Raw genomic sequence first — 10,965 nt, 5'->3', positions numbered from 1 at the left:
TCAAAGTGGTGCCCAAAACACATAGGCTAGAATGGAGAGAAGGGGGTGCCCTGGTTCCGGTCTGCTTGCAGGTAAGTACCCGCGTCTTCGGAGGGCAGACCAGGGGGGTTTTGTAGGGCACCGGGGGGGACACAAGCCCACACAGAAATTTCACCCTCAGCAGCGCGGGGGCGGCCGGGTGCAGTGTAGAAACAAGCGTCGGGTTTGTAATGGAAGTCAATGGGAGATCTAGGGATCTCTTCAGCGCTGCAGGCAGGCAAGGGGGGGGTTCCTCGGGGAAACCTCCACTTGGGCAAGGGAGAGGGACTCCTGGGGGTCACTCCTCCAGTGAAAGTCCGGTCCTTCAGGTCCTGGGGGCTGCGGGTGCAGGGTCTCTCCCAGGTGTCGGGACTTAGGATTCAAAGAGTCGCGGTCAGGGGAAGCCTCGGGATTCCCTCTGCAGGCGGCGCTGTGGGGGCTCAGGGGGGACAGGTTTTTGTACTCACAGTCTTAGAGTAGTCCTGGGGTCCCTCCTGAGGTGTTGGATCGCCACCAGCTGAGTCGGGGTCGCCGGGTGCAGTGTTGCAAGTCTCACGCTTCTTGCGGGGAGCTTGCAGGGTTCTTTAAAGCTGCTGGAAACAAAGTTGCAGCTTTTCTTGGAGCAGGTCCGCTGTCCTCGGGAGTTTCTTGTCTTTTCGAAGCAGGGGCAGTCCTCAGAGGATGTCGAGGTCGCTGGTCCCTTTGGAAGGCGTCGCTGGAGCAGGATCTTTGGAAGGCAGGAGACAGGCCGGTGAGTTTCTGGAGCCAAGGCAGTTGTCGTCTTCTGGTCTTCCTCTGCAGGGGTTTTTCAGCTAGGCAGTCCTTCTTCTTGTAGTTGCAGGAATCTAATTTTCTAGGGTTCAGGGTAGCCCTTAAATACTAAATTTAAGGGCGTGTTTAGGTCTGGGGGGTTAGTAGCCAATGGCTACTAGCCCTGAGGGTGGGTACACCCTCTTTGTGCCTCCTCCCAAGGGGAGGGGGTCACAATCCTAACCCTATTGGGGGAATCCTCCATCTGCAAGATGGAGGATTTCTAAAAGTTAGAGTCACCTCAGCTCAGCTCAGGACACCTTAGGGGCTGTCCTGACTGGCCAGTGACTCCTCCTTGTTGCTTTCTTTGTTCCCTCCAGCCTTGCCGCCAAAAGTGGGGGCCGTGGCCGGAGGGGGCGGGCAACTCCACTAAGCTGGAGTGCCCTGCTGGGCTGTGACAAAGGGGGGAGCCTTTGAGGCTCACCGCCAGGTGTCACAGTTCCTGCCTGGGGGAGGTGTTAGCATCTCCACCCAGTGCAGGCTTTGTTACTGGCCTCAGGGTGACAAAGGCACTCTTCCCCATGGGGCCAGCAACATGTCTCTAGTGTGGCAGGCTGCTGGAACCAGTCAGCCTACACAGATAGTTGGTTAAGTTTCAGGGGGCACCTCTAAGGTGCCCTCTGTGGTGTATTTTACAATAAAATGTACACTGGCATCAGTGTGCATTTATTGTGCTGAGAAGTTTGATACCAAACTTCCCAGTTTTCAGTGTAGCCATTATGGTGCTGTGGAGTTCGTGTTTGACAGACTCCCAGACCATATACTCTTATGGCTACCCTGCACTTACAATGTCTAAGGTTTTGTTTAGACACTGTAGGGGTACCATGCTCATGCACTGGTACCCTCACCTATGGTATAGTGCACCCTGCCTTAGGGCTGTAAGGCCTGCTAGAGGGGTGTCTTACCTATACTACATAGGCAGTGAGAGGCTGGCATGGCACCCTGAGGGGAGTGCCATGTCGACTTACTCATTTTGTTCTCACTAGCACACACAGGCTTGTAAGCAGTGTGTCTGTGCTGAGTGAGGGGTCTCTAGGGTGGCACAAGACATGCTGCAGCCCTTAGAGACCTTCCTTGGCATCAGGGCCCTTGGTACTAGAAGTACCAGTTACAAGGGACTTATCTGGATGCCAGGGTCTGCCAATTTGTGGATACAAAAGTACAGGTTAGGGAAAGAACACTGGTGCTGGGGCCTGGTTAGCAGGCCTCAGCACACTTTCAATTGTAAACATAGCATCAGCAAAGGCAAAAAGTCAGGGGGCAACCATGCCAAGGAGGCATTTCCTTACATATATCCATAGATATCTCAATAGAAGAGCAATAGAAAAGCTGCGTGGCAGAAAGTTTTACACAATCTGTTTCGTCATTATTTTGAGGTCTAGGACAAGTTAACACATATAACAAGCGAATAATCTGAAGCACATCATTAGAGTAAGACACACTGTGAGATAAAATTAGATATTAACTAGAGTAAGAACCAATATTGAACATACCTTGAGTGTGGTGGTGGAAGATGTAAGAGGCTCACCTTAACAAAATAGATGCCTCAGCACTGCCTGTCCCACTGCTGTATCGACGTTGTTAGTTTCCTCGAGGCAGTAATGCCTCGTAAATGTATGTTGGCTGGACCATGTTGCTGCTCTACAGATGGTATGTAGTGGTACACCTGCAAAGAGTGCAGCCGAAGTGGCTACCGATCTTGTAGAGTGGGCTCTCACCTTGGTGTGGAGCGGTTTTCCTGCTTTTGAATGGCAGAATTGAATTGCCAGGCCAATCCATCTTGCTATAGACTGTTGGGACACCGCGTGCCCCTTTCTTGTTCCGCCAAATGCTATAAATAATTGATCAGACTGGCGGATGGCTTTTGTTTTCTGTAGATAACATTTTAAACATCTTTTAATATCAAGGGAATGTAGCGTCTTTTCTGCTACTGTTTGCGGATTTGTAAAAAAGGTTTTTAGGATGACTGGTTCATTCAAGTGAAACGTTGAGGGAACTTTCGGGATGAATTTAGGATTTTTTCGCAGGATCACACCTGAGTTTGTGAATTGGAGGAAAGGTTGTTTGACAGTGAAAGCCTGAATGTCGCTGACTCTTTTGGCTGAAGTAAAAGGAGCTTTCATGAGCTGCATCAACACAACATTCAGGGACCATAATGGCGGAGGTTTTCTAACTGGCGGGAAGACCCGAAAAAGGCCCTTCATGAATTGCTTGACAATTCTTGTGGAACACAATGAGACTGTGTGGTGATCTGCGGTATCTGGTGATTGCTGCCAGATGTACCCGAATGGAGGAATATGCAAGTCCTGATTTTGCCAGGAGCAGGAGATATGGAAGTACCTGTTCTGGAGGAGAGGACAAAGGATGTATATCTTCTGCTGCACACCATATACAAAAACGTTTCCATTTAAGTTTATAGGTTTTGTTGGTAGTGTCAGCTCTAGCTTTTGCCAAGATGTCTCAACACTCCGGGGAAATGTTGAGATTCAAGTATTCATTGTATTCAGGAGCCAAGCCGACAAATGAAGAGACGACGGATCTGGGTGTCTGATTTGTCCCTGGTGCATTGTTAAAAGAGTCGGTCGTGGTCGTTCGGAGAGCATGAGGAGCTCTGTGTACCAGACTTGTCTGGGCCATCTGGGAGCTATGAGCAGAAGGCGACACCCCTCTGACTTCAGTTTGTTGATGACTCTCGGGATGAGCGGGATCGGAGGAAAAGCGTAGGCATAAACTCCGGACCATCTCATCGAAAACGCATTCCCCCACAAATCTTTTTGGGGAAGCTAACTTGCGTAGAATTGGCATTTCTTGTTCTCGAGAGAGGCAAATAGGTCTAGGTTCGGTTTGCCCCATAATAGAAAAAGGCTGTTGAGAGTTTTTTGGTCTAGCTCCCACTCGTGATAAGGAATCACTGTCCTGCTCAGGGTGTCTGCTAGAACATTGGTTTGCCCTGGCACATGCTCTGAAATATTGTTCTTGATGGCCCATGTCCAGATATGCTGTGCTAGCTACGAGAGTTGTAGGAATCTCGTGCCTCCTTGCTTGTTTAGATAAAACATGCTGGTTGTGTTGTCTGTCCTGATTAAGACGCTTGAATTTTGTATTTTTGGCAAGAAAGCTTTTAGAGCTAAGTGTATTGCCTTGAGTTCTAGGTAATTGATGTGGAGCTGACCCTCTCTCGCATTCCAGGTTCAGCTGATTTGCAGGTCCTGGCAGTGTGCACCCCATCCTTCGAGAGAGGCATCCGTTGTTACTATGTAACCTGGTGTTTGAAGAAGGAATGACAGTCCGTTTGACAAATTGGTTAGAGTCGCCCACCACCTCATGGTGTTCTTCATTAGAGGCGTTATGCGAATCTGGTCTTCGAAGGAACCGTTGATCTGGGTCCATTGTATGTCTAATTGCTCTTGCAGGGGTCGCATATGGAGCCTGCAATCTGGGACTAGAGGAATGCATGATGAGATCATCCCGAGCAATGATTTGTAGATGCGGACTGAAACAAACTTTTTTCTGGAGAGCCTGTTTGCCAAGGAGGTTAACTTTTGTTTCCTCTCTTGAGATGGGTACGCTTTGTTGCGGATTGTGTCTAGTATTGCTCCCAAGAAACCTGGGGCCATATTTATACTTTTTGACGCAAAACTGCGCTAACGCAGTTTTGCGTCAAAAAAATTAGCGACGGCTAACGCCATGCGGGCGCCGTATTTAATCAATGACGTTAGCCGGCGGCACTGCCTGGTGTGCGTGGAAAAAAACAACGTACACCAGGCAGCGCCGGCGTAGGGGGATATGGAGCTTGGGCGTAAAAAAATGGGGCAAGTCAGGCTGAGGCAAATTTTTCGCCTCAACCCGATTTGCATAATTTTTTTTTTTTTAACTCCCAACCCCCATAGAAATGACTCCGGTCTTAGCAAAGACAGGAATCATGCCCCCTTGCCCAATGGCCATGCCAAGGGGACTTATGTCCCCTGGGCATGGTCATTGGGCATAGTGGCATGTAGGGGGGCACAAATCAGGGCCCCCTATGCCACAAAAAAAAAAAAAATACTTACCGGAACTTACCTTAATGTCCCTGGGATGGGTCCCTCCAGCCTTGGGTGTCCTCCTGGGGTGGGCAAGGGTGACAGGGGGTGTCCCTGGGGGCATGGGAGGGCACCTCTGGGCTCCTTCCGAGCCCACAGGTCCCTTAACGCCTGCCTTGTCCAGGCGCTAAAAAACGGCGCAAAAGCGGCCATACGTCATTTTTTTTGACCCGCCCACTCCCGGGCGAAAATTCACGCCCGGGAGTGTAAATACAGCGCACATGCCTCAGAGTCAATTTTTTAGACGGGAACGCCTACCTTGCATCTCATTAACGCAAAGTAGGTGTCCACGCTAAAAAATGACGCAAACTCCATGGACTTTGGCGCTAGACACGTCTAACGCCAAAGTATAAATATGGAGTTAGTTTTGAGTCAGAATTGCGTCAAAAAAAACGATGCAATTCCGGCGCAAACAGAGTATAAATATGCCCCCTAATACCTGTTTGGGGTGGAGCTGAGATTTCTGGTAGTTGACTACAAACCCCAGGCTGTGTAACAATTGAAGGCAATAGGAGATATGACTCGTTACTTGCGACTTTGAGGGTGCCTTTATAAGCCAGTCGTCCAGGTAGGGGAAGACCTGGATACCTGACTGGCGGAGATTTGCTGCCACCGGAGCCAACATTTTTGTGAAGATTCTGGGGGCTGATTTGAGACCGAATGGGAACTGGAGGTGCATACTTCCCACTCTGAACCTTAGGAATTTGCGATGGCTGCGATATATGGGGATATGAAAATAAGCATCCTGGAGGTCTAGGGATGCCATCAGAGCTCCAGCATTTAACAGACGCAGGACATCTTGCAGTGTTACCAACCATCCTGAACGACTGTTTCTTTAGAAACTTGTTTAATGCTCTCAAATCCAGGATGGGGCGCCAGTCTCTTGAGGGTTTCTTTACAAGGAAAAAACGGGAGTGGAATCCTCTGTTCTTTTGAGATAAAGGGACCGGTTCTATCGCTACTTTTCTCAGCATCACTCTTACTTCCTTGAGGAGTTGGTTTATCCTCGGAGGCGGTGGGCCCGATGGAGGAACAATTGGTGGTGTTGGTGTGAATTCCAGAGTATGACCTCTGGCCACTACATCGAGTACCCATCTGTCCGATGTTATAGCCTTCCATTGGGGGGGGAATAGGAAGTGATGCGACCTCCGACCCTCGATGTAGGTGGGTGGGGAAGCGTTGAGATGACGGGCGGGTCATTGTTTTCTGCCCGTATCTCTTCCTCGGGCAGCTCCTCTTCCTCTAGCTGGATGTTTGTAAGCTGCGGCCGGTGGTAGTCTATAATGCTGCTGTTGCTGGTGGTACCGATGTCATGATCCTGTGGAGGAAGACTGATATTGGGATCTGTATTGCTGGTATCCACCTCGAAATGAGTAATTTCCTCTACCTCTTGCTCCACAAAAAGGTTGTTTTTTATATTGCAGGGTACCTAGGGATTTTGCCGTATCGGTATCCGTTTTGATAGCCTGCAACATGTCGTCGACATGTTTCCCAAACAAACTTTCTCCATCGAAAGGCATGTTGAGAACACGACTCTGTACTTCCGGTCTGAATGAAGTAGCTTTAAGCCATCCTTGCCTGCACAGGACTGCTGCGCCAGCTAATTGTCTGAAGCCAGTGAGAGAAATGTCTATTGCGCTGTCTATAATCTCCGCAGAGACCCTTTCTCCCTCCTGCAAGACCTTTTTTGCTTCCACCTTGACGTCTTCTGGCAGTAGATCTAAAAAGGCAGACATGTCTGCCCACATCTGGTGATCGTACCTTCCCAGGATGGCGAAGGAGTTAGCTGCCTTAACTGTGACCGCTGCAACAGAGGAGAATTTCTTGCCGATATTGTCTAATCGCCTCCCTTCCTTGTCTGGGGAGACGCTATAGGTGCGGAGGGGTTTTTGGAACGTCGCTGAGCCGCCTTTGATATAACAGAATCAGGTTTTGGCTGAGACTAGACAGGCCGGAGAATCATCTGGGGCCTTGTACTTTTTCTCCAGTCTTGGCATTTGTGAAGGCACTGTTGCCGGATTTTTCATTGCCTTCAAACCCTCCTGCCATAGGAAATCTACAATGGGTATAAGCTCTTACTGATCTCTTTGATGGCTCTTTGAAGTCGTACAAAAAACAATCGGTTTCATGAGAAACAATTGCCAGGCCAAAACGTTTTGCCGCTCTCTAATAAGTTATGGAAACCTCTTATGTCCTCTGGAGGAGAATCTACCGGGCCTGCTGGCGTTGGAGATGGTGTGGGGACGAGATAACCATCCCATTCACTAGGCGCCGAATCTCTTAGCTCACCCTCTTCCCTTTCGTCGTCTGACGAGGGGTGGGCTTCCTGAGTTTGGCTAGTTACCGGTATGCTAGCCTGTAGTGTTTCCAAAAGATTAGTAGCCTGAGTTTGCCGAGGTGTCTGGTAGCTCAGGTCTAGGTGGCGTGGACTGAGTTGATGGTGGAAACCTTCTATAGTAGTCATTCAACATATTGTAGATCTGCAACTAGTGTGCTAGGCATAGCGAGGGGCGATGGTTGTTCTGCCTGTGGATAGGATGTTGAGGCATAACTAGGCTGATAATTCTGATCCTCCTCATCATCAAACTCTTGGCATTTGACATGGAGTTGGGACTAGCTGCCCCATTCAGTCGTTTTGAGAGTATGCATCATCGTCATCATCATCTAAAAGATGCTGTGCTAACACTTGACTTGGTGAGGTATGCATTGGCAGAATATTAGACACCTTGTCCCCCATGTTAATAAGTGAAAGGGGTAAGAACCTGGTGGAGTCATCCTGATGATATGAGGAATGGTGCGGCGAAGTATCCAGGTAGGTGGATGGCTTATACACTGTTCGTGCTGTGGACGATATGATAGTCGACGGTTCCCCTCATCGACGGGTCCCTTGTCGATGACTCTCGTCTACGGTTCCGACATTGACGGCGTCTTCGCTGACAGGTCCTTCGTCGACGGTCCCTTTATAGACGATTGTTTCGTTGACGTATCTTCTGAAGGTGCCGTCGTCGGCAGTGCCTTCTTAAACCTCATTGAGAGGTGCTTCGTAGATGGGAGTGCCCTGATCGATTGGTGAACCCAGGATGCCTCCGCCGTCGACAATGTGGTTGCAGACGAAGCTTTCTTAAACATTTTTGCCGTAATTATCGTCGGCGACGACATAATCATCGGCAAGACCTGTGTTGTGAATGTCGACGACACTGTAGTAGATGTTACCGTCGACACAGTCGGCGACGGTTGTTTTTTAGCTGAAGAGATTTTTCTGGCTCTTTTTGAGGTGACAGACAGGGATGCCTTTTTTTAGGTGCTTTTTCGATGCAAAGGCGTAGTAGGTTCTGAACGAACCTTTTTTGGCAAATGTTGCAATGTCTCCGAGTGGGAAACATCCTTTTTTGCCTCAGTAGAGACTTGTTTTGTCTTTTTGGGCACTTTCCTTGGTGGTTCATCAGACCCTCTACTTCTCTCACCTGTTCTTTTCTGAGGGCGAGAAGCCTGTGATGACGCTTCACTGTCATCAGAGGAAGGATGTTCTATGGCTTTCTGTTTTTGCAGCCATAAGAGAAGTCTACCCTCACGGTCCTGGAGGGTTTTTTGACTAAAGGTGCAACAGATTTTGCAATCTCTCACCTGGTGGTCTGGATGGAGGCAGTAGATACACTTCTTGTGGGGGTCATCAACATGCAGTCTCTTCTTCCCACAATGGTCACAGTCTCTGAACAGACCCTTCTTTGTCTTTTCAGACATAGCAAAGCTGTAGAGCTAGTTTCCTGAGAGAAAACAATCTTCAGTCAGAAATCAGGAAAAAAAAAAACTGAGCAGAGCTCAGGGAGACTACCTTTACACGACGTGCGGTAGAAAATCTGAGGGAATTCAGCCTCTGTTGGGAGTGTTTGGGAGGGGCTGAATCCTGATTGGTTGATACGGAAGTTTGGGTCTTTTTCACAAAACAAAGTGGATAGACTGTAAAATACCCTATGAGGCCTACTGGTTTTACTTTTACTGACTTACTGCTTTATGTATTTAAGTTTACCGTGAGGCTCCCACCTCGACGACTGGGATGATTCAAGCATGTGAATCTATGAAAGATCCAATACTGGAGAAACCTAGCTTCCTTGTCCAAGTTTTTGCAGGAAAAGTACCCTCTTTTGGGCATGGTTACCCCTACTTTTTGCCTTATATCAGTATGTTTTGACTGTGATCCTGCTAAGCAGATCCCCAGTGGCTGTGCTCTCCCTCTAAATTTGGTTGCTTGGACTCCACACACCCCACATTTGGCATACTGGTGCCCCTATGAGTCCCTGGTATAAGGTACCTAGGTATCCGGGGCAGCGAGGGCAGCTCCTGGACTTCTTAAGTTTGGGGAAGCCATTTTAGCCGTGTACTGGACACAGACACCTGTTTCTAGCTACAAAATGGTAACTATGGACCTGGGCATGTTTGGTATCAAACATGTCCGAATCATACCAATACTTTTTGCAGTATTGGTTGTATGATTCCATATACTCAGAGGGCTCTTTAGAGGACCCCAGATTTGCTTCTACCAATTTGCAGGGTTTTCCCTGGCAGCCTGTGCTACTGCCATCCCACAGACCGGTTTCTGCCCTCCTGCCGCTTGACCAGCTCAAGCCCAGGAAGGCAGAACAACGGATTTCCTTTGTGAGAAGGAGGCAACACCCCCCCCCCCCCCCCCCCCCCCCCCCCCACCTTTGGAAATAGGTGTTACATGGCTTGGCAAAGCCACTGGTCTGCTTTGAAGAGCACATTGGGTGCCCTCCTTGCATAAACCAGTTTTAATCAGCCCAGAGTCTGCTGGACCCTGCATTAAGGGATACCTGGTATAATTTGTTACCACCGTAGGTGCTCACAACACACCAGGCCAGCATCCTACAGTGTTTACAGTCCTTGGGCACATGGTTTGGATGAAGGCATATGCAGGTCTTCAGATAACAATCTTGCTTTTCCACAGGATCTACACGTCCTGAAAAGCCTCTTCTTAGAGCCCTCAGAAATGGCAAAAATAAAGTACAGTACCTCAAAGATGACTTTAACAGTTTCTGAATAAAAGAGATGAAAAGTTTGCAAATTGTAGAAACTGAGCAGAGCACAGGGAGACTCACACACGTAGTTAAAAATCAGAGGTCTGCAGGGATGAGGTCGTCATGGGTCCAGTCTCTGATTGTTTGGGTCTTTTAGAACAATGTGAATTGGTTAAGACTGTCAATTGATTTTCTATGGCCTACTGATGTACTGTTGGTATTGCTTATTTTAACATACTATAGGGCTCCCACCATCACAACGGGGAAAATTCACATTCTTTATTCTATGAAAAATTCAATACTGGAGAAACTGTTTAGAGCACCTGTGCCTGTTTTTTTTTTTTCTTCGGGGTAATTCTGAAATCCTCCATTGAGTCATTGAATATCCTCTTCTTTTTCAGTTAGGGATTAGAGTTAAACCTTGAGATTACTTTTCTGCTCTACATCGAGCAGTTCTTTGAGCTCCACTTCAATCTTTGTTCCGATGTCAAGCCAAGGAATTTGTACATTTAGTGTCTCACTGCCACTATGGTCGCAGTTTTCACAGACCGCGTTGAGTGCGCTTTCATAATCGCCCTCCCGTGCTTTTGATCCTCCCAAGAAGGAAGCAGGTTTTGAGCACTTGCCTCTATCTGGGACCCAAATGGCTCTTTAGGCTTCACTCTGCCTCCGGGACACTGCTGGATCCTAGAATCCAAGATCCTCAGTTTGACTGCCTCAGCCCTGAGGTATTAACTTTTGCCTGTGCCCCTCCCTCAACGCTTCCTTTTGCCAGTTTGGCCCTCGATCTCGAGTTCTGGTTTCTCCCAATGGCCCTCAATCGCTCAACAGGCCCAGCTCTTAAGGATTCCCGTTTTCTCTGCTGCAATGTCATTGTGCCCACCTTCGCTGCTCCTCCTTGCCTGGTTGGTCTTGGGTAAAAAAACACTGTGCACAGTCCTCAGCCCTGTGGTCCTTAGGGGGGGATTGGGGTACAGACCTTGTGGGTACTGTGGTGGCAGCTGAGGACTCTCGTGGTCCTATGC

The sequence above is a fragment of the Pleurodeles waltl genome, chromosome 6 (assembly GCF_031143425.1).
Source record: "Pleurodeles waltl isolate 20211129_DDA chromosome 6, aPleWal1.hap1.20221129, whole genome shotgun sequence".
Taxonomy (NCBI): domain Eukaryota; kingdom Metazoa; phylum Chordata; class Amphibia; order Caudata; family Salamandridae; genus Pleurodeles; species Pleurodeles waltl.
The sequence above is the reverse complement of the archived record's forward strand: the minus strand, read 5'-3'. Positions refer to the sequence as shown.